Source organism: Cotesia glomerata, linkage group LG6 (genome assembly GCF_020080835.1).
Source record: "Cotesia glomerata isolate CgM1 linkage group LG6, MPM_Cglom_v2.3, whole genome shotgun sequence".
In the NCBI taxonomy this organism is placed as follows: domain Eukaryota; kingdom Metazoa; phylum Arthropoda; class Insecta; order Hymenoptera; family Braconidae; genus Cotesia; species Cotesia glomerata.
In genome coordinates this window covers 16,629,825-16,656,026 of record NC_058163.1, presented here as the reverse complement: position 1 = coordinate 16,656,026, position 26,202 = coordinate 16,629,825, and the positions used below count along the sequence as shown (strand labels likewise).

Genomic DNA, 26,202 nt, shown 5'->3' with positions numbered 1-26,202 from the left:
AATAGAAGCAAGGTGGTGGGAGAAAGGAAGGCTATGTTTTCAGCTTCGGTAACAGATTACGGAAAAGCTCACGATAACTCGCAGCGCTGTAACGTGAAACTTTCAAGGTCATTTTCAGGTGGTCGACTTCGCTAATAAACACTTACAAATGTAATCGTGGAGGGAGAGTAAAATTAAATTCTCGTTGACATTAAAAAGGACAAAACAACAAGAGGGCTAAAAACGGAAGTTTAAAAGTGTAAGTTTATAGAAAAAAATATATCCCTATACAAATAAATAATTTATAATAAAGGGACCGAATTTATTTTACTATTGGAGTTAGTTAAATACAGTAAAAATGAATTTATGTCGATAATTAATCGTTAAAAAGCAAAATAATACATTGGTAAATTATGATTTTATAAAAAAAATTTAGTCTTCCAACAAAAAAAAATTATTCTCAATATTAAAGTCATAAATTTTTCAATCAAAAGGAAAAAATCATGTGTAACGCGAAAAAAACGATAAATTATTTTTGAATTTAACTTCAACGTCGAATAACTTTGAAAGGAGTGAATTTAATCAAAAATGTTAAGAGACCTTTTTTGTAGAGCATTAAATTTCCTTTGAAAATAAGTATTTTAAATTGTAAAAATATTGATATTTCTGGTAGCTACAAAAATCCAAAATTGAAACGCAAAATTGAAAAAATAAATCTTTGTTTAAGGCATGATTACAAGGAAACGGCTTGTTTTACAGTAATTTACAAAGATAACTTTTTTTTAGGAAATTTAATTTCCTATAAGAATACATATCGCTAAAATTTTTCAGATTGATAATTAACGAATTTTGAGTAAAAAATGCGATTACTGTTGAAAAATCAATAGTCGTAACGATACACCCCTTAATATTATAATATTTATTATTAAGGACTCAAACTTGCACAATAATTTTTTTTTATCATCATGAATGATATTTTCACAGTATCGATAGAAAAAAAAAATAGTCAGTTTTTTTGGCCCAGTCTAATGGTTACCGTTGCTATAATAACTGTCAAAATAAATAAATTGTAATAACAAATTCGGTTGTCAACTAAATTCAGAGGAATCATTAGAATAAAAGTAGAAAGTTACTAAATACTAGTATGTTATACAATTATTCAACAGTATTATCCTATACAATGTTAGACAAATACCTTTTGATTTCAAATTTTATCGATTGATTGTTGGGAGAGTAGGAATTAATAATCATGCTTTTTTTTAAAAAAGAATAGCTAAATCAACAGTAACTGATATAGCTAATATGTATTGTAATGATCATAAAGGATGAACTCCATTATATCATAACACAGCTAAATATAACATAAATTCATTAAGTTGATTTTGTTGAATGCTTATACTGATTTTAATGATTAAAATTAGAATGGTAAAGTGTGTCTGATGTATCTTTTCTAAAATTTTACAACGATATCGTTAAATTATTATAATAAAAAGGTTGATGTAAGTTAATTCTTAATAAAATGAATAATAAATATTTTTTTTAATACCATTTAATTTGTAATGAATTTCTTGATAACAAAGATTAAAAATATTTATTTTTATACTTATAAGCAGAAATAAATTTACTCATTAACTTATCGATGTTAATTTTCAATCAAATTTATATAATAACATTGTTGTTTATATTATCAATTAATATATGATTTATTTCATACACTTGATTACTAATATTCATATTTTTATGAAAAATGGTGCTGAGATAAGAAATAATAATCTGAATTAACAATCTGAATAATCTGAATTAACTTAATAACGTTATTGAAGTTGGCGCTCAGACGAAACAATAATATAACATATTTATTTATGTAATTTATTAACAGATTCAGAGCTGTAAAAACAATTATTTTATACATAAAAAGCGATATCATTTCGTTAAGATTGATGAAATTAATCATTTTGTTTATATTTTTTGTATGGGTTACAAAATTAAATTTTATTGCGTGCCCAGCGAAGTGGGCGGGTATCACCTAGTTATACATAATTGTTTAAATTAGTATAAAGTTGAGAGGGCGAATCACATAAAATTTTGTATAATTTCATTCAATTGTGTCTAATTAGATATCTATACATATTATAATGGTCCTTTCACCGGCACTGGCGTCGACAGAGCCGGAGAGCACCACCTAAAATGGCTTACCTAGGTTTCGAAAGTAGTTGGGCGCCAGGAACTTACCGTTCCACGATTCAAAGTCGTTGTCGTTTGTCGTCGGGTCGATGACAAAGAGATTTAAAATTCAAATGAACGGCGAAATGTAAAATGCTTAAATCCAAGTAAGCTCGGGAAAAGAAAAACACAAAAAAACAGTAATCGCGGAATGTCCAGTCAACAATTTATTTTAACAGTCGCCAAAAATTATTAATAATTTTCCAAAAATTACTATAATAACAGTTAAATTTTTGCCGAATGAACGAACAATAATAACTAAAAGAAACAACAATAATATTGATACGTCGGTGGCTTGCAGATAATAATTTAAATGACTTCTAATTAATACTACGATAACGTAAGCAATTAATCGATCGACAAATTACTTAATCATAACCAAAAATTATATTCGGTCCGTGAATGGCGCGCAAAATTCCCAATTTAACTTATAATTGATAATACAAGGTAATAAACAAGTAGTTTTGCTCAAATTAATTAATAATTAAATAAAGAATTAAATTCGGTCCGTCAACGGCTCGCAAAAATCCCGAATTAATTTATAATTACTCATACGATGAAATAAACAATTAATTTTGCTCAAATTATTTAATAATAAAATAAAATAATAAAACTCAATTCGGTCCGTCGGTAGATCGAAAATGCTCAAGAGCAATTATCTTTCATAATACAATACTCTAAATAATTAATTTATCTCAAAGGAACTAATAATTACTTATACGATGAAATAAACAATCAATTTGTCTCAAACTAAGTAATAATTTAATAAAAGCTTAAAGTCGGTCCGTCAATGGCTCGCAAGTTCCCAAATTAATTTATAATTAATAATACAATGGAATAAACAATTAATTTTTCCAAAATTAATTAATAATTAAACAAATAAATAAAAAAATTAAATTCGGTCCGTCGGTGGCTCGCAAATTCCCCAATTAATTTGCAATAGCAAATTAAACACAATGTAGCTTTAATTTGACAATGATTCGCAAAATAATAATTCAAATAATTCAAAAATTCAACAATTTGGCGGGCTCGCAGCGGCTAACTAATTACGGTTGGTAAATTGACTAAGCTGGCTGGGTAGTTGAAGCTCGAGATAAGTTTGGGCTCGCGTTCGGAGATGGCCCGTCGGTCGGCCTAGCTCTCTTACACAGCTCCAAATTTCTCGGGCGTTACGTTTAATAACAACAACAAAAAAAATCACGTTTAATTGTCGGCATATATCACTGTCCTAACCAATAAAACCATTAACAATAGTAATAATAATGTCACACAGTTGGTTCAATGCCAACGTCTCGAACAAAAAAAATAACAAAAAAAAAATAAATAATAAGAAGCGAACGCTCGACTTTGAATCTACGTTTTAATGTACGAACACACACACAAATACACCCCGATGGTACAATGCCTCTGAGTGTCGTCACACACGTCTCGATAATCCGAAAGGAATTCAATAATTACTTTTGTAAAAAAAAATTTTAATAAAAAAAATTACACCAAAAATCAAACTGGTGAAATTTACTAAAATTGATCGCGGTATCGTGGTGAGGACACCCTGGGGCTAGACTAGCGATCAGACTCACCCTGCGGCAGCAGTAAACCCCTCGGATCGGTACTCGTCCAGGTAGCTAACTCTCAACGAAGTTGGCGGAATAGCGTCGATGTCTCGACGATCGCGTCTCCCACGTGCATGTAATAATAATAATTAATTGTCACTCGGCAATAATCCACACAGTTGTCGTGAACAATAGCTTCGACTAGGTACAATCGTAAATAAATCTTAACAATGTGCAATATTTAACTCAGTAATGGTAGTTAATTGCGTTGTAAAATATTGTAAGGCTTGTAGCGGAATTTTTGCGACTAACAGGCACGGCGTCCAGATCAGAATCAATCAATTATGACTGCCTCCTCGGCAACATGTGTTCTCTAGTTTTCCGTTAGTTCAAAAAACTCACATCCAATCAGCTCCCGGCTTCTTCTAGCCGGCCGTTATATTACGGTATGCGTCCAGTACTCCGTTGCGATCGATGATTGGTCGATATGTCACTCGGTTCGGCCTGCGGCATCCAGATGGTGCCTCGCTCGACTTAAGTTGCTTAAACGCCGTCGTCATTCGTCGGTTTCAAATTTTGCTTCGCTCTCGCCGTGGTCCTCCTCCAGATGTCACGCTGGTCGTTGCTGGCTCCGTGTAAATTCGCGGGTTCATCTGATCGCTCAACTGATTTTCGCTCTCACTCTAACATACTCTCTACAATATTCACACTCATTCATGCATACTTTTCAAATTCGGCGCGTTTTATGTTATAAGCCTTACCTCGAGCTTTACACTCTGATCAGGAGGCCGCTTGGGGCGACACAGTCGCGTCGAATCTCTGCATTCCTTCAGCCGAGCCAAAATAATTACTAATGATGAAGAAAATTAAACTAAAACAAATAGCCAAACTAGTCTTCTGACATGGGGAATTTTTTCCCATGTCACAATATATATATATATATAGGAGACTTTCTATAGATATAGTCACTCATTACGATATCTCTGGAACTATAAGACCTAAAGACTTGAAATTTGCTAGGAATATTCCTTTCGCCGAGTAGAGGTCAGCTAAGAACGGATTTTACGAAATTCCACCTACAAGGGGGGTTGCGGGGGCGTTAACAATGAAAAATTCCCGTTTTTAAACTATAGCTCCTATCGACTCCAAATTTAGTAGGAATCTTCTGTCAGAGATGTAGAAATAGTATATGAATGAATTTTACGATAGATCACTGCACAGGGGGTCGTGGGGGTGGGTATCAACAATGAAAATTTTTAATTTTCCAACTTAAGCTCCTATAGGCTCCAAATTTGGTAGGAATTTTCTATAAGTGATGTAAAAATCGTTTATGGACGAATTTTACAAATTTCCTCTCCACAGGGGATTGCGGGGGTGGGTATTAACAAATAAAATTTTTAAGTTTCAAATTATAGCTCCGACAAACTCCAAATTTGGTAGGAATTTTCTGTAAGTGATGCATAAATCATTTATGAACGAATTTTACGATAGCCCACCTAACAGGGGATCGCGGAGGTGGGTGTTAACAATAAAAAATTTTAATTTCTAAGTTAGAGCTCCCATAAACTTCAAATTTGGTAAGAATCTGCTACATATGAGGTAGAAATGATCTATGAGCGGATTCAATGACAACCTACTCCAAATATGAATTGCGGAGGTGGGTGTTAACAATGAAAATTTTCAATTTCCAAGCTATATCTCTTATAGGTTCCAAATTCGGTAAGAATCTGCTATATGTGTGGAAGAAATGATCTAAGAGTGGATTTTACAACGAATCACCTCCAATGAGGATCGAGGGAGTGAGTGTTGACAATAAAAAATCTTAATTTCCAAAAGATAGCTTCTAAAAACTATAGATTTGGTAGGAATCTTTTATTTTTTATGAAGAGATCATCTCAAAATGGATTTTTATAAATTCTACTCCTAATAGGGATTGCGGGGCTGGGTTGTAGAATCTAAAATTTTAATTTACAAATTATAACTCCTACAGACTCCAAATTTGGTAGGAATCTATGTGTATGATGTCAAGTTCCGCTAAGAATGGATTTTCTCGAATTCCAATCCAAAAAGGATTGCGGGTGCATTAACAATGAAGATCTCTTATTGTAAACAATAGTTTCTATGGCCTTGAACTTTTGTTAGAACCTTCTGTTTATAATGTAGAAATCATCTCGGATAGGACTTTACGAAATTCCTCTCCTACATAGGAGTGCAGAAGAGATGATCCTATAATAAAATTAAGATGAAATATATGAAAATATATGTGTTGCAAACTATTCGTAACGTGATTGGCTGAAAGTAATTATAATATACATAAACGACACAATAATATATCATGAGCATATAATGTATTGTATGTATACTTTAGTTAGTTTCATTCACTGAGTGAATTTCACTCATGCGGACTACATCTAAAGTTAACTTAAAGCAGCACTCGCATTGCACACGGTAATAAGAGGCGCTACATGTAAAACTTGAGTATTTATTGAAAGAGCGCGGTTAATTTGAATACAACCAGAGTATATACATACGTATTTTATTCTAATATATAAAATTCTCATGTCACAGTGTTCGTTGCCATACTCCTCCGAAACGGCTTGACCGATTTTGATGAAATTTTTTGTGCTTATCCGGTATCTATGAGAATCGGCCAACATCTATTTTTCATCTCCCTAAATGTTAGGGGTAGTCCACCCCTAAATTTTTTTTTTTATTTTTTAGACAAAATTTTTAATTTCTATTTTTTTATGATACAACATACAAAAATACATATAATCCTCAATTTTCACCCTTCTACGATCAACCCTTATTTTTTAATAGCCATTTTAGTAATTTAATCATTTTTCCTCTCCGGTCGAAAACTGATCAATCGTCATTTAATTAGTTATCCCCGCCAGATGTCTACAAGTGTCACTTCTGACCCAGTAAACAGCACGGAGTAGGGATGAGAACGAAGCCGGTCTCCTTTCTTTCTCACTCCCTACACAGTTGTCGGCCATCATTATTGTTTATGCATCAAGTGTAGTAGTAACGTTGACAATTATTATTTTGCTATCTCAGTGTAACTCTCATATTAACTTTTAATCATTCCTATTTTATCAATAATAATTAAATTATCAATTTTGAGTGTATTTTGCACGATTAGTTAATCAAGTGATTTTATAACCTCAAAAGTACTCAACACGTGACACGAGCTTCCAATAACAACGGATTTTGTGTTGTAAGTATACTTTTTTATTTATATCGAAAATGTTGTTGATCTTATAAAAAATGTAATTTTAATTTAATTTTATTAAAAAATGTAATTGAACAATTAAGATTTTAACAGTTTCAAAAAATCAATCATTATGAATCTTTATTTTGAAATGTCAATGGAAATATTGGTTGTATGAAAAAATTATAAGAGACAATGTTTTCATAAAATTTAATTTTTTACTTTTGTTTGAAAAATTTTTCCATAAAACTTATATTTTTGTTATAATTTCATAAATTGAAACTAATCATTTCAAAACTGCGGCAAAAATCCTGGCCCTAATTATACTTTTAACATTTTTCATCATTAAATAATTTCATTAATTCTATTTATGTATGTTTTGTACAGTGAGCAATGCGAAGAAAACGCAAAGGGGCTGATTTGAGCCGCAGTACAAGTAAAGCTCGAAACTTGCGAAATAGCAGATCCGAAAGAACAGAAGAACAAATCCAACAACAAAATACTGATGCACGTGTCAGAATGGCGCAATTGCATCAAGAAGAGCCAGAAGATATACAAGCTGAACGCAATGAAGTCAGCAGATTAGAACAACGACAATCACGCCGTTTCACAGTCAATAGACGAAGAACAAATGACTAACAACGACAACAGGTACATCGAGCATTTATATTTGATTCATTCCTGCGTCTAGCATTCCAGTATGAGCCCGATATTGAATGTTATGCTCATTCAAAAGTGGTAATTGGTGCTATGGACAAGGAATGTCCGCATTGTCATGCTCTAAAATTCAAAAATGAGCCAGCTGGGATGTGTTGCGCGTCAGGAAAAGTGCAACTACCTGAAATTGAAACACCACCTGAACCATTGAACGGCTTACTTATCGGCACGGATCCAGATTCTAACGTGTTCCTGAAGTCAATTCAAAGATTCAATTCATGCTTTCAAATGACATCGTTCGGAGCAACAGAAATAGTTCGAAATACTAATGCAAATGGTCAACAATTCAATTCTACATTCAAAATCAGAGGCCAAGTTTATCATAAAATGGGCTCACTGCTGCCAATGCCAAACGAACCACATAAATTCTTACAAATCTACTTTATGGGCGGTGAGGATTCCGGAAGCGCACTTGCCAATCGCGTGAATGCACGTTGTGATTATAATAACCTTGATTCACTTTATGCCAGGCGCATCGTCAGCGAGCTAGATGCTCTTTTGAACGAGCACAACGAGTTGTTGAAAATATTCAAATCACATATGCACCAATTACAAAGCGATAATCACGCTATCGTCATTAATCCTGATAAAACACCAGCTGGAGAGCATATTCGTAGATTCAATGCACCCGTTGTTGATGATGTTGCTGGAATCATGGTTGGCGATTGTACAGCTGCACGAGAAATTGTGATTCGTAGAAGAAATAATAATCTTCAGTTCATTGCTGATACACATCGTTCATATGACGCTCTCCAATATCCGCTAATATTCTGGAAGGGACAAGATGGATATTGCATAAACATAAAACAACGAGATCCCGTATCAGGTACTTTATTGATTATTAATTTGATCATTAATCATTTAACAAAACAATTAAATTATTGAACGTAATAAATTTAAATTAATTTTTATGAACAAATATTACAGGAGCTGAAACAAACAAAAACGTTAGCTCAAAGGATTATTATGCGTACCGATTAATGATTAGACGTGGCCTGGACAACGTCATTTTACGATGTCGTGAGCTTTGTCAACAATTCATGGTCGACATGTACGCGAAGATTGAGAGCGAACGACTACGATACTTACGATATAATCAACAAAAGCTGCGCGCGGAAGAGTACATTCATTTGCGAGACGCTATCAACAACAACGCCGACGTCGCCGAAATTGGTAACCATGTCATTTTACCATCATCGTACGTAGGCAGTCCACGTCATATGCAAGAATATATACAGGATGCTCTGACTTTCGTGCGCGAATATGGACGACCATGTTTATTTATCACGTTCACATGTAATCCAAAATGGCCAGAGATTACATCTTTGCTACTGCCTGGCCAAAATGCAATACATCGCCATGACATTACAGCACGTGTGTTCAGACAAAAGTTGAAGTCTTTAATAAGTTTCATTACTAAATCACATGTATTTGGTCCCACACGTTGCTGGATGTATTCGGTTGAGTGGCAAAAGCGAGGATTACCTCATGCACACATTTTGGTTTGGTTCATCGACAAAATCCGTCCTGAAGAAATCGATAGTATCATTTCTGCGGAAATTCCAGATCCATCCACTGACCAACTGCTGTTTGATATTGTTACAACAAATATGATTCATGGTCCATGTGGTACTCTTAATAGTTCATCGCCTTGCATGGCTGATGGAAAATGTACTAAAAATTTCCCTAAAGATTTTACCAATGATACGGTCACAAATGTCGACGGATATCCAATATATCGTCGAAGAAATCCTGAAAATGGCGGACAATCATTTATTAAAAATATCATCAACACAGACATTGATATTGACAATCGTTGGGTGGTGCCATATTCGCCTCTGCTGAGCAAGACATATAATGCTCATATTAATGTTGAGTTCTGCAGTTCTGTGAAGAGCATCAAATACATTTGCAAGTATGTCTATAAAGGCAGTGATATGGCTGTGTTTAGAGTGAAAAATACTAATGTGAATGCTCCTCCAGTGAATAAAAACGATGAAATAACGCTCTACCAAATTGGTCGGTACATCAGCTCCAATGAAGCTGCTTGGCGTATCTTCGGTTTTCCAATTCATGAACGGGATCCAGCAGTTGTTCAGTTAGCCATCCATCTTGAAAACGGTCAGCGTGTATTTTTTACGAACGAGACAGCGATTGATCGTGCAATAAATCCACCTAAAACTACACTCACTGCATTTTTTGAATTGTGTAATCGTGCGGATGATTTTGGTGCCTTTGCACGAACATTACTCTATTCACAAGTACCACGCTATTTCACATGGACTCAAACAAAAACATGGATGCCCCGCAAGCAAGGCTCACCACTTGCTGCATGTCTCAATTTATTTAAATCAAACGCCTTGGGGCGATTATTTACAGTCAATCCAAGACACACGGAGTGCTTTTATCTTCGACTGTTGTTGGTTAATGTTACTGGTCCATTGTCATTTCAAGATATACGTAAAGTGAATGGGCAACAATATCCAACGTATAAAGATGCATGCCTTGCACTCGGCTTGCTGGAAGACGACAACCAGTGGGAATGCATGCTTGCTGAAGCTGCATTGAACTGTACAGCAATACAAATTCGTCTACTATTCGCTATAGTGTTGACTACATGTTTCCCAGCCCGAGCACAGATATTATGGGAAAATCACAAAGATTCAATGACTGATGATATATTGCATCAACATCGTATACGGTGCCACGATCTAACCATAACATTTAGCGACGAAATGTACAATGAAGCATTGATTGCTATTGAGGATCTTTGCATTGTCATTGCCAACTTACCACTTAGTAATTTCGGTATGAATTCGCCAAATCGAACTGCATCTGATTTAATGAATACTGAAATGAATCGTGAACTGCAGTACAGTACTGTAGAAATGGCAGCGATTGTTGCCCGCAATGTCCCACTAATGAATGAGGAACAAAGAACCATTTATGATCGCATTATGCTCGCAGTTTCAGCTGGACAAGGTGGGTTCTTCTTTTTGGATGCACCGGGTGGAACTGGCAAAACATTCGTTATTTCGCTAATTCTTGCTGAAATACGATCAAATAATGGCATCACATTGGCCGTTGCATCATCGGGCATTGCAGCAACTTTATTGGATGGAGGTAGAACAGCTCATTCAGTATTTAAGCTGCCACTAAATATTCAGAATAACCCTGACGCAGTATGCAACATTAAGAAACAATCGTCTATGGCCACTGTGCTGAAACGGTGTAAAATTATTATTTGGGATGAATGTACTATGGCACACAAACATTCACTTGAGGCGTTGAACAGGACATTGAAAGATATTAAAAACAGTGACAAACTATTTGGCGGAACTCTGTTGGTCCTTTCAGGTGATTTCAGACAAACACTTCCAGTCATTCCACGTTTAACATACGCTGATGAGATCAACGCTTGCTTAAAATCATCTCCATTGTGGCGTAATGTTGAAAAATTACAGCTAAAAATAAATATGCGCGTTCAAATGCTTCAAGATCCATCCGCTGAAACATTTTCAAAACAACTCTTAGATATCGGTGATGAAAAAGTTGCTATAGATGAAACTGGATACGTAAAATTACCGACCGATTTCTGCACAATCGCTGATTCGCAAGATACTCTCATTGAACAAATATTTTCCGATGTACACACACAGTACATAAATCATGAGTGGCTTACAGAAAGAGCGATTTTAGCGGCAAAAAATGTAGACGTTGACAATTTAAATCTGAAGATACAAATGTTGTTGCCAGGGAACTTGGTATCATATAAATCTATTGATACAGTTTGCGACGACAGCGAAGCAGTAAATTTTCCCACAGAGTTTTTGAACTCACTGGATTTGCCAGGCATGCCACCGCATAATTTACAATTAAAGGTTGGATCTCCAATTATCTTGCTTCGTAATTTGAACCCGCCCCGGCTGTGCAACGGTACGCGATTAGTCATTCAAAAATTAATGAAAAACGTGATCGAAGCCAGGATTTTAAATGGCAAGTTCAGAGGTGAAAATATACCTATACTCATACCACGGATTCCTATTATACCTACAGATGTGCCAATTCAATTCAAACGTATTCAGTTTCCGATTAGATTAGCATTTGCAATGACTATCAACAAATCCCAAGGTCAAACGATGTCTGTTTGTGGATTAGATTTGAGAACACCATGTTTTTCACACGGACAATTATACGTGGCATGCTCTCGAGTGGGTAAACCATCCAGTTTGTTTGTGTTAGCTAAAGATGGACTAACAAAAAATATTGTTTACGCTATAGCATTAAAAGATTGATATTGTTTAATAGTGTTACTGTCGTAATTGTTTAATTAATGATATATAATTTTAAGGAATAAATTATAATAACTTAAAAATAATGTTTGCCTTTTGTTATTTTTATGTTCCCTCATCGTTCACAGCGCTCCATGCTTATTTCACGCATATACCACATTCTTACATACATACAATATACACATTCTAACATACATACATACTTACAATAAGTAAGCTATTTTTATGTCTACACTAGAAATTACTAGGAAATTATTTATATAGCAAAACAACGTTTCCCGGGTCAGCTAGTATATATATATATATATATATATATATATATATATATATATATATATATATATATATATATATATATATATATATATATATATATATATATATATATATATAACCAAAACGGATTAAATTTAGCAAAAAATAAAAATAATTTTATTCTTATTGTTAATTTTTCGCACATGTACGGGTGGAGTAAGTAGTGGGGTTGTAGGGTCCTTAAATTATTTTAAGTACTCCCTAGCGGTTTTGTAAATGCCGAAAAAATGTCGCAATTATACAGTATTAATGCGGTATTTTTTCAGCATTTTTTCGGTTGTTTTGGTCAGTTTTTTTATCGAAAAATTACGGAACATTTACCGTAAAAATGCGATACATTTACGCTGAAAATGCGGCATTTTTACGGTAATAAGGCGGTAAAATGACTGTATTAAAACCATATTTAAAAAATGGTGTCAAATTAAACAACGCTCGGACTAGGATTCGAACCCAGAACCTCCTGAGGACATGTCGGCTACTCTACCATTTGTGCTACGCGGTCTATACCATAGTGTTTTTTTGCTTATTCTATATACATTAAGCCACACCGTCCATCTTACGATAAGCATATTTAAAATTAAATAATATAGTTATATATGTGAAACAATATAACTTTTCGATTTTAGAAAATTTGCAATTTTCTAAGAGAGAAATTAAAAATTGAAATTAAAATTAGAATATATTTACTTAACATATGTATTATTTTATATTAATTATCGCTAAATACCTAATTAAAAAATAATATTCTAAGGTAAAAGCCCCAATAGATGATCACGTACCAGTATATGATCACTCCATGTATTTGTATATCTATATTCACAAATATAGGTATACAAATACATGGAGTGATCATATACTGGTACATGATCATATATTGGGGCTTTTACCTTACATATTTTTTATTCAAAAACAGTATTTGTTTTTGCAATGTAGCGATGGAGAATAAAATGCAAAATTTGAAATTTTTCATTTTATTCATTTCTAACATAGAAGTGAACTAAAAATAAAACTAAATCTTTAATAATTGTCCATTATGTCAGAAAATATTCGGCAAAATTACTGTATTATTACGGTAATTATTTGGAATTTTTTGGGTAAAATTTGGGCATTAATGCGGTAATTGTATAGTATATTTTTGGTAACTGTACAGCATAAGTGCAGTATATATACTGGATAACTACAGTATAAAAACTGGCCAAAACAACTATAGTTTAACCACATTATTACCGAATTATAACGGTAAATATACGGCATGAGCATAAATGCCGAAAAATTACGGTATTTTTACGGCATTATCAAAACCGCGAGGGCTATATTACATATATTACCACTTACGAAAAGTATTTATAATTTTTTCTAATAGGTTTCTAATAGGCCATCATGAAGTTTTTTTTCCTCTTGAAATATTAGAATTTTATTATTTAGCATAACATTTATTAATTTTTATACATATATTATTCATAAAAAAAATAGTTCATCATGTATGAAAATGAAATTCGCAGACATCTGACAATTTTAATCATTGAAAGAATTACAACTAAAAAATTAAAATAAAATTAGAAGATCTTTTCGAAAAACGATAAATGCACTTTTTGGAAATTAAAAGAAAAATTTTACATACGGAAGATTTTTTTGAAAAACTATAAGTGCAATTTTTGGAAATATTTTTTTAGTTCTAATTTAATTAATGAAAAAAAACAAAAAATTTTTAAGCGACTGCTGATTTCAGTATTATCATCACATTATCAATAATTTTCAAATAAAACAATTGAAAATTAAAAATTAAAAATGAGTTGACAACAAATTAAATTAAAGGCTGGATTCTAGGAGTCGAATACGTTGTTAAGTGGTGAATTTGAAAAATATATGGGTCATTCCATGTCAAATCGACCAATAGTTGGAATCGACCCCCTTCGATTTGGATAAATTTTGGTCAGAAGTTTTCTTTTATCATATATAATTTAGCATGATATAATTTGTTATTTGTCCTTTTTTTACTTTATTTGTAGTTGTTGACGCCACTTATCGTCTTATTAACATGGGAATAATTTATAATTTGAGATTGAGAACCATTAATGTGCAGAAATTTGTAAGTAAATAAGTATTCGAAAAAACGAAAAGAAATTGATATTTTCATGAAATTATTTCCGATTTTTATTGAAAATTAATATTTGTTTGAGTTATTTGAGGTTGAAAACTGTAATTGAAGTGAAGAAACGGACAAAATATATCATGCGTTAAAAAAATAAAAAATTATATCATTCGTTAAGGATGACTTCAAGATAATATTCAAAAAATAAAAAAAAAGTTAAAATTAATTTATTATTTAATATTTCCACGTCGTGCATTCAATTTTTAAATGCTCAAAATTACAATATTATGTATCTACATAACTTTACCTTATTTAGAAGTTGCAAAAAACAAAAAAAAATTTTTTTTTTAAATTAAAAAATTCATATTTTTGAAAAAAAAAACACCCCTCCAAAAATTTCAGGATATTTTAAGATCAGTAAAAGGTATTATACAAAAAAATTGAGCCAAAATTTTAATGGCGGTCGTCATTTTTGACGATTTTCAAAAATTCAAAATTTGAGAAATTTGGCATTTTTCGAAATTTTTTTTTTTTAATATTTTTTTTTTTTCAATAGTCCTAAGTGTCCCCTTTCAAACAAACGAAAGCCCATTCCTGTATCTATAATAGCGTTCGAGATATTACAAAAACAAAATTGAAAAACTGGAAAAATCGCTAAATTTTGAATTTGGATATCTTATGAAAAAAATTTTTTTATTTTTTTTCCTTTGGCAGAACGTTATATGATAAAAGAAAATTTCTGATCAAAATTTATCCAAATCGAAAGGGGTCGATTTCAACTATTGGTCGATTTGACATAGAATGACCTATATTAGTTTATTGTTGATTGATGGAATTTTTTTTATCATCTTAAATATTTATTATTATCACATATTTTTCACGTATTAAAGTAACATAAATTATATAAAATACTATTTTATTTTATTAATTGAAAGTTGAAAATAAATTTTTTATTATCGTTAGCAACTAACTGTTGTGTAAATATGGGACGGCGTAAAATTATACGAACAATAGAGGAAAGAAGAAGACATTAGACGAATACAATGTGAAAAAAAAAAGAAAAGGCAACGTAATCCACAAATTGTTAAAGAAAAAAACTACCCAATCAATCCTCTTATATTAGATCATCTTCAAATAATTTTGACAGATATCATATTATAAATAGTAATTCGGAAAATGTTACTATAACACCTTCTGGCAATGCTAACTGTCCCTCAGATTCTGCTTTATATGATATTATGAACAATTTTGTAAATCTTTCGTCTACGCCAGGTAATATATCATTGTTTAGATACCCAGAAAATAACAACCTGATTTCCAACCCTATGCATCACAATACTTCATCACAATACTTAGAAATTCAAGAGCATTACATCATTGGTGATATGATTGTTAAATGTTGACATTGTAATGCAAAACATTTTGTTGCTGAAAAAGTCGCTAATAAATATAATTATTTTAATGATTGTTGCCGTCATGGCGAAGTAGATTTGAATCAAACAGATCCTCCAGCTTTAATAAAATCTTGATTTTCGGGAATTCATGAAAAATCACAAAATTTTTTTGATTGCATTAGAAATTTTTAATAGTTTATTCTCTTTTGCTTCTTTCCATGCTAGCTTAGCAAATCTTTCTTCTCAAAGACGTTGATCATATTGTTTCAAGGTTCAGGGACAGATATATTATCAAGTAGGGGAAGGGGGGGGGGCAAAGTGGGCCCCCCTAAAATTTAAAAGGACTTAAAATTTTAGGGGCAAAGTGGGCCCCCTGAAATTTTTCATAAAAAAGGTGAATAATAAATCATTTATACTTTTAATAATGATTAAAAGTGGTTTTTGTCAAAAAAATTGTTATTGATTATAAAAAGTAAGAAAAATAAATAAAAAGAACGGTTCGTCAAATTTTGCCATACTGCTTTTTCGTAAAGGGTAATGAGAAACAAATACTAAAAGAAAAGTAATAAGTCAATAGGTTCATTTGCACGCTTCTTCATATTAAAAAATAGCAGATTATTGATGGAACGATTTTATTAAATTTTTTTTTAAGTCTATAGCTTCGCTAAAAGTTGACCTTTGAAAATTTTTTGGTATTTTTTTTTTTTTTGGAAAATACATTTGAAAACAAAAATTTTCTATATGATACGTTTCCGGAAGATCAATTTTTAAAAAATTCATTCATTGTTGGGTTGGGTAAAAAATTTTTAAAAATCCTAAAAACAGTTTTTGGTAGTGTAGAAAAGGACAAAAATTTTTCAGCTGAATCAAAAAGGATCGAGTTCAAAAGTGATCAATTTGACAAATAAAATACTCCGTATTTTCTGTAATTCTCCTAATTTTTTAAAAGTAGTAATTTGTTAAAGACGACATAATAGATAATGAAAGAACAACAGTTTTGTTTGGAAGTGGTCGTAGATAAAAATTTAAAACTATACAAAAATTTAAGATGTTAATACTTCCTGAAATATTGATGTTAGCAATTTAGTGCTCGGGATCTTTTTTGTAGAAAATCAAATTTACTACAAGTTAGTTATTCAAATGTTTTTCGTAGCTCTTCTCAATGATGAGAAAAAGACAGAAAAACGTAAATTTTATGAAAAAATTGGATTTGGTGGTCCATACTCCCTCGCCAGTGTGAGTTACGATTACGCCACGATGGGTAGTTTTATGGAACATTCAATTCTAAGTAAAATAACCCATCTTTGATTGAAATAATGCTATGAAATGCTGCTGAGCTGTGAAAATTTAAGGAAACAGCTCGAGTTTTACGTGTATATTTAATGGGAAATCTTTTCACACCTTGATCGAGCTTTGAGAAGCTACATTATCCCCAATGTTACTGAACTTATAATAAGTGATGCTCTAATATATGAAATATGTATAGACGTGTTTTCTATTATTTCATCTGCACGTAACATTCCTGATAGTGGTATAATGAGTGTACATAGGATTCGTGTTACTAGACGTTTACGAAAATGATAATCCTATTTAAATACTCACTAGAAATTAAAACAGTGCGCTACGCGCGCGCCTTAATTTTAACCAATGATAAATCGTGGCCCGGTTTTTGCGAATTTCGACTTATAACTAACTTCAATACTTTCATATATTTTTATTGAGAGGATTATTTTTGGGAATAATTTTTGGGAGTATCCATTATTTTAGTAAATATCAAACAAGTGAATGCACAAAAGATTTGATTACGGGTCTCTGAGTTATTACTAAAGCATTACTTGCACGCGCGCGCTTGCGCGCAAATATCATTTCTAGTTGTCAAAAAATTCATATTGTTCCTACAGATATAAAATTTGATAGAATCTCAAGAGAAATAGGAAATCACAGAAATGGCCTCCAAGGTCAACCAATTTAAATATTTTTCTTTCATAATAATTATATTATCTTACAACAATCATCTCATTGGCAGCGGCTAAAAAGTCATTATAACGTTTCCAAAATTTTACTTTACATGTAGCTATTCAGTCAACGGACTAAGAGATTAACATACATTTTATTTTTGCTGATCACTAACCGATAAATTGTTCTTATTACGGAGGAAATTTTAATTATCAGCGAAATTCGCTACACTTTGAGCTAGGCAGATTTCAACTTCACTTATGACACCTACAATAACTTTAACTGAAACTTTCAATGCTCATTTCAAATTTTTTTCTTCGTGTCAATTATTATCCATTTTTGGGAGAATGCCACGGGAATGTTCTATTAATTGCACATTCAAAGTTACAATAAATATTAGCTAGAATCCCAGTAAACACGTTTACGTCAATGTGACGTCAAAATGACATTGGGCTATGTCAGGATTTACGTAAGATACAAGTCACGAATGAGTCATATATGACTCATTATTTCACACTTCTTGACGTAAGATTCTGACGTAAAAATATGACGTAGTCATGACGTCAGTATTATGTCTCAATGACATTTATGACGTCAATATGACATACCTGTGATGTCTATATCATGATAATGATGCCATTATGACGTAAAAGTGATGTAAGTGATGTAAGAATTGTACCTCAGAAAAAATATTAAAAAAAAAATTTCTCAAAAATAAAAAGATGGCAATTTTGAAATTAATTATAGTGTTGTGGACTTATTACAAAGTTTGAAACACTAGTTATATGTTGATACTTGATGAAAAAATCCTGAAATATGCTGGGCTCGAACTTGGGTCCTCACGTATTGAAGTCTGGAACGCTGCTCACTTGTCCAAGTAACGGTTCATGTTACGAAGCAAATAACTTATGTGATAAGCCTTACATGACGAAAAATGCTTATTTCATCATTTTTTCTGAGATTAAATGTATTTTAAGAGCTGGAATTGTATAAAATTCAAGTCTAATAATTTATACAATTTTATAAAATTTCATTAAACTCATGAAATTTTATAAAGTTCTATAAAACTTTGTAAAAACTCTTATAAAAGGCTCTTTAGTGAAACTTGTGGTAATGAATAGGCAATTTATAAATTTTCATAAGAATTGATTGAATCTTACACTTTCAAAAATTTTCGTCTAAAAGCGGACGCAGAGAACTTTAGACTCTCTGCGGACACAGAGAACTTTCACAGAGTGAAATTTTTTCAGAGTAAACGATGTATCCGTGTCATTTGAATATTTTTTAATACTTATTGATTTCTCAAGACTCGAATTTTTTTTTTATTTAATTTTTTCCGAAAATTTAGTATTTTTCATTTGGATTTTTCTTCTTCAAAATTTCAATTTACAAAATTTAGATTTTTTTTTTAATTTCAACTCTTTTAAGTATACCATTTTTTTAATCTATATTTCTTTTTAATTTCGATTTTTTCGAAATTTGAATTTTTTTAATTTAACATACTAACAACATTATGAAACTTGATGTACACAGTAAAAAAATTTTGCGTCATTGTGTCAAAAATTTTTGTGTTAAAAATTTTTATGTTAAATATTTAACATTTTATTATGTTGATTTAACACAATAAATATTAAATTTACACTTAAAAAAGTTAAATATTTAACACAAAAATTTTTAACACTAAAGTTTTTGACGCAATGACGCAAAATTTTTTACTGTGTAAAATACTATTAGTCTCGTCAATAACAATCATGGAACTGTTTGAATTATTTCAAATACAATGTTTCATAAGTAGCAGCACTAATGTCAGAAAATTATTTTTCAAGTAATAGTGCAATATTTAAATGACTGACATTTAATTTCTTGACGCGAAATCATAAGAAATTATATGTTTACTCGTTTGACGGTTTAAAAATTTAGAGTTCATGCCACATTAATTGAACTCGGTATTTTGTTATCAGTTTCACACCAAATCATTTATACTGAATGAAGTCGAAAATATTTTTACAATGGATAAAAGTACCTAAATTCATGGAAAAAATATAAGTGAGAAACATATGCAACGAAAAAAAAGTATTTCTTGCACTAAGAAAATTTTGACGGAGGCTGAAGTTATATTGGAGCAATAAGTGTTTTAGTGTCAAGATATTTTGACTTCATTCATGAAATTTTCAGTCATCTCTAATATATTCTTAGTCCAAAGAAATTTACCTTTGAGTCAAGATTTTTTTTCTGCAGTGTATGAAAACATACAATCAAAGATATAAAAAGTTTATATCCCACATGTATTTAATTTGTATGTTTTTTTCTTAAAAACGTAAATGAAAAATATTTTGTATGTTATTTGCTAATATGTTAGATATATTCATTAATATTATAAATTATAAATTTTTGTTATTAAGAGCGGACTTAAATTTGCAAGGTACCAGCTTAAATCAGCTGTTTACCTCTTTCTGATTCTTACTAAATTTTAAACCAATTTTCACTAATATTTATCGATTAATTGTAAATTAGACATCTTATTGAAGAAGTTTTATATTTGATAAATTTTGATCAATCGATAATATTAAAAAAATACATCCCCCAAATTTTATCAATATTATGGAAAATAATCGTTTGTCACTGATTTAGAAAATGACTTTCAAATTACGTCAGTATTATGTACAATTGTGACAAATTATTGATGTTAAATAATGACTCACAGATGGTATCGGTATTACGTAAGACCGTGACTTGTCACTGATGTAAACACATGATATTAATCTTACGTCAAGATTACGTACAACCGTGACTTGTCACTGATGTAAACGCATGATGTTAAACTTACGTCAAGATTACGTACAGCCGTGACTTGTCACTGATGTAAACGCATGATGTTAAACTTACGTCGTTATGACATACAATGATGGCATTAATGTTACGTAATATTGTAGTTTATATATTATGTCAGTTGTACGTAATATCTAAGTCATTTCCGTTACATCATAGAGAAGTAATAAACTTACATCAGTATGATGTCAAAAATATATCATATATTTTTACATCATAATTGGATTACAAGACAGGTCAATTTTACGTCATATTTACGTAAAATATTGTGACATTCCTATGACTTATAAATGACGTCATATTGAAGTCATGTGTTCACTGGGAATGATCACATGGATAAAATGTAAATGCCAATTCGATGAAATTTGGAATCTCTGTAAGTCAATACGATACTCCAATTAAAATTCAAGTTAAAATCTATAAATACAATTCTATAAACGCTCAGCGGAGCGGGCGAGTAACAGCTAGTAATTCGATACAAGTGTATCTATATATATATAAGCGAAATACCACTTACTCATCACCAGATCTCCGAAACTATTGGACCGATTCATTTAAAATTTGGCATAGGTAATCCTTTGTCACCGTAGATGAGAGATAAGAAGCGATATTACGGAATTCCTATCGGAAATGGATTTTCACTTATTGACCCCTGCTCATAAAAGAAATGGTCCGTTGCTATGGTTACCGTTGCTATGGTTACCGTTGCTATGGTTACCATTACCATGGTAACCATTACCATAGTTACCATAACCATGGTTACCATTACCATAGTTACCATTACCATAGTTACCATTACCATAGTTACCATTACCTTACCATTACCATAGTTACCATTACCATAGTTACCATTACCATAGTTCCATTACTATGGCAACGCTAACCATGGTAACCGTTACCATGGTTAGCGTTGCCATAGTAACCGTCGCTATGGTAACCGTTACTATAGTAACCGTCACCATGGTTACTGTTACCATAATAACTGTCAAAATAAATAAATTGTAATTACAAATTCGGTTGTCAACTAAATTCAAAGGAATGATTAGAATAAAAGTAGAAAGTTACTAAATACTAATATTCTATACGTTAGGCAAATACATTTTGATTTCAAATTTTATCGATTGTTTGTTGGGATAGTAGGAATTTATAATCGTACTTTTAAAAAAAAAACTAGCTGAATCATCAATAAATGAAATAGCGAATATGTATTGTAATGATCATAACGGATGAACTCCATTATATTATAACAAAATTAAATAAAACATAAATTTATTAAGTTGATATTGTTAAATGATTATATTAATTTTAATGATTAAAATTGAAATCGTAAATTGTTTCTGATTTATCTTCTCTAAAATTTCACAACGATATCGTTAAATTATAAAAAACGGTAGATTTAGGTTAATTCTCAATAAAAAGAATAATAACAAATATATTTTTCAATACCACTTAATTTGTGACAAATTTCTTAATAACAAAGATTAAAAATATTCATTTTTATATTTATAAGCAGAAATAAATTTATTCATGAACTTATCAATGTTAATTTTCAGTCAAATTAATATAATAACATTGCTGTTTATATTTTCAATTAACATGTGATTAATTTCATAATCTTGATTACTAATATTCATATTTTTATGAAAAAAAGGCTCTGAGATAAGAAATAATAATCTGAATCAACAATCTTAATAACGTTATTGAAGTTGGCGCTTGAACAAAAGAATAATAACATATTTATTTATGTAATTTTTTAACAAATTCAGAGCTGTAAAAATAATTATTTTATAGATAAAAAGTAATATAATTTCGTTAAGATTGTTGAAATTAATTATTTTGTTCATATTTTTCGTCTAGGTTACACAATAAAATTTTATTGCATGCCCAGCGAAGCGGACGGGTATCAGCTAGTTATATATAATTGTATAAAGTTCTAAAAGCTGTAAACTTCAAAAACTAATCAGCTCTTAACATCAAAAAACCACGTTGATTGCCGCTAATCCGATCAAAATCGGTTGATTCGTTCGAGAGATATCGTGCAGGAAAGAAAACCCAAAAAAGTGTTTTTTCGGAATTACTCCGAAATTTCTAGTTTGACCAATTGAAACTCAGAAATTCTTAATGAGGCTTAAAAAACTGCGTAGAATGCCGCCAACCGCGTACAAATCGGTTTATTCATTCAAAAGTTATTGCGGTTTGAAAATTCAAAAAATAGTGTTCTATGAAACCCCTATCAGACTTTTAAGCTCAATGAGCTCAAAAGCATAGAAAAGGTATATTTTTGAGCTCGGAGAGTCCAAAAGAACACACAGATTATATTTTTGAGCTCGAAGAGTTCAAAAAAAAGCGGCTAGGTATTAATAGAATTAGCAGGAAGTTGCAGGGATGGCCTTTAGAGTCAACCGTTTTCCTAATTTTTTTTGAAGGTCATTGTTTGGAATAACTTTTAAACTGCTTTATCGATCAACTCTAATCTACCCTTAAGCTTGAAAAATCACGTCGATCACCGCTAATCCAATCAAAATCGGTTGATTCGTTCGAGAGATATCGTGAACGAAAGAAAACCCAAAAAAGTGTTTTTTTCACATAACTTCGATATTTCTTTTTCGATCGTTTTTGATGAAATAGAATAATTTTTAGAGCTCAAAAACCGCGTCGATCGCTGCCAAGAACGTAAATCTCGGTTGATTGGTTCGAGAGACATCCTCGACGAAATATTTGGAAACAAGTGTTTTCTTAACATAACTCTGACATTTTTTGGAATAACTTTCAAACCGCTTTATCGGTCAATTTCAAAAATTAATCAGGTATTAACATAAAAAAATTACGTCGATCACCGTCAAGCCGGTCAAAATCGGTCAATCCGTTCAAGAGATATTCGTGAACGAAAGAAAACCCAAAAAAGTGTTTTTTCGAATTACTCCAAGTTTCCTTGCTTTATCAATTCTAACTTGAAGATCCTCGATGAGGCTGAAAAAACTGCGTCGAATGCTACCAAACGCGTGAAAATCGGTTGATTCATTCAAAAGTTATTGCGGTTTGAAAATTCAAAAAATATCTATTATATATAATTCCAGTGTCACGATGTATGTCCGGAATGAACTCCAAAACTACTGAACCGATTTTAATGTTTTTTTTAAATGTGTGCTTCTCTCCAACTTAAGAGATCGGATAGTTTTTTTCTCGAATTTGAGATTGCAATTTTATTTATTGCGAATTGATTGTTTTTTATCTAACAAAGAGACATAGTTCGGTAAGATTCTAACAGATGACGGTATAAGGTAGTCAGTTGACTGAATTGAGTGAGTATCCAACAGATGGCGCTATGTTAAAAGTACTATCACTTTAATTACTAACCTACAATTCATTAATATCACCGACCACGTGTTGCTTAGTCAAAAGCACGGAGCTTAGATAGAAGGAGAACGATCGAGATAGGGGGTTTGGTATAAATGTGTCCTCAAAATAGCAGCAAATTACTGATGCCTACTCTTACCACCAGAGTAGCGCCACTATCAACTCGATCTCTGTGACGTCATTAAAGACAGCAACTTTGCTACAACGCATGTAAACACAAATGCATGTGTACATTCATGTTTTTTGGCTATACTTAATATTTTTTTAATTTTTAAAGTAATTAAATCAATAATTTTGAAAAATGGTGAAGAAATGTGCAGTTAAAAATTGTATGAGTGGCAGTATAGCAGAACGAAAAATGAAGTTGAAGCAAAATAATTGTCCAACGGCTTTATTTCACGCACCAAAGGTAAGATAACCTATAGTTTTAAATTATTTCCATTTTCAAAATTAATAATTGTGATTGAATAATAATAAAAATTTAATTTTTATTTTATGTAATGGTTTAAAATAATAATTAATGTATATTTTTTTAACAATGATCACTGTTAGTGACAAATAACAGTATATAAACGATATGTTGTTAGTAGGAGTGAAATGTTTAATTTTTGTTTTTTTTTTTTTTTTTTTTTTTTTTTTTTATTATTATAAACACCAAACGTAATGAAAAGAAAGAATTTTGAAGTCTGTTTAAAAAAAGTGGAGTCTAGAAATAAGATAAAGTTTGTGGATTATTAATTTTATATGGGTGATTCTCTGTAAGGATGTTTTTTGCTGTCCCAGGCATTTTTTTATTAGAAAAATTGTTATTTTGTTACTAAAAAAAATTTATTATGAAAGTAAAAAAACATTTCTATTTGGAGCATTGAAAACTAAAATGGAATAAATTTAGGGTTTTTTACTATAAATTCGTAAACCACCGAAATGTCAGTCCCCTAGGCTGTCCCAGTCCCAAAATTAAAACTTTAAGATTAAATTTTAAGTTATTCGTTCATAATATATAATTTGGTCCATAATGTTTATAAACTTAATTAGTTAACTAACAATCTTCTTCAATAAAAAGTACCGAAAGTTATTAATTTGTTTCATTAAATTCATTAAATCAAAGTTTGTCCCAGGCATTTTAAAATCAGTCCCCTGCCAAAAGTTCAAAGCCAAAAAAAAAAATTAGGAAAACGGTTGACCCTAAAGGCCATCCCTGCAACTTCCCGCTAATTCCGTTAATACCTGGCCGCTTTTTTGAGCTCTTCGAGCTCAAAAGTACAATCTGTGTGTTGTTTTAAGCTCTCCGAGCTCAAAAAGATACCTTTTCTATGCTTTTGAGCTCTTTGAGCTCAAAAGTCTGATAGAAGTTTCATGGAACACTATTTTTTGAATGTTCATACCGCAATAACTTTTGAATGAATGAACCGATTTTTACGCGGTTGGCGGCATTCTACGTAGTTTTTTAAGCCTTATAAATAATTTCTAAGTTTCAATTGGTCAAACTAGAAATTTCGGAGTAACTCTGAAAAAACACTTTTTTCGGTTTTCTTTCGTTCACGATATCTCTCGAACGAATCAACCGATTTTGACCAGCTTGGTGGCAATCGACGTGGTTTTATGATGTTAAGAGCTGATTAGTTTTTGGAATCGATCGGAAGAGCTGTTTGAAAGTTATTCCAAAAAATGTCGAAGTTATGTTGAAAAAATCCTTATTTCCAAATATTTCGTCGAGGATATCTCTCGAACTAATCAACCGATTTCCACGTTTTCGGCGGCAATCGACGCGGTTTTTTAACCTCTGAAATTATTCTATATCATCAAAAACGATCCGAGAAGAAATGACGAAGTTATGTGAAAAAAACAGTTTTTTCGGTTTTTTTCGGTTTTATTTCGTTCTGCTATCTCTCGAACGAATCAACCGATTTTGACCGGATTAGCGCCGATCGGCGTGGTTTTTTGACGTTAAGAGCTGATTAGTTTTTGAAATTGATCGATCGAGCCGTTTAAAAGATATTCCAAAAAAACCACTTTCAAAAATGATTTTTTTCTAATTTTTTTTGAGATTTTTCAAAATTTCTCAAAATCTATCGGTCCGAATCGGTTCAAATTCTCAGAAAATCTAAGTTTGGCGAAGCCCTTTCGAATGGCACCAACCGCGATGAAATCGGTTCAACCGTTCAAAAGTTATAAGTGATTCACATACTTACACACACACACACACACACACACACACACACACACACACACACACACACACACACACACACACACACACACACACACACACACACACACA

The 26,202-nt window shown here is 31.5% G+C and overlaps 1 protein-coding gene and 1 long non-coding RNA gene across 5 annotated transcripts in view; both read right to left on the bottom strand.

Annotated features, from left to right (window-relative positions):
* Positions 1–26,202, bottom strand: part of LOC123266732 — a 751,444-nt gene that overhangs the window by 48,346 nt on the left and 676,896 nt on the right. The gene's annotated exons all lie outside the window — the stretch shown is intronic.
* Positions 1,014–21,518, bottom strand: LOC123266744. The gene is made up of 3 exons (XR_006509848.1): positions 21,449–21,518; positions 19,464–19,470; positions 1,014–1,029 (listed from the first exon to the last, which is right to left on the bottom strand). It is a non-coding gene; the product is annotated as an uncharacterized LOC123266744 (long non-coding RNA).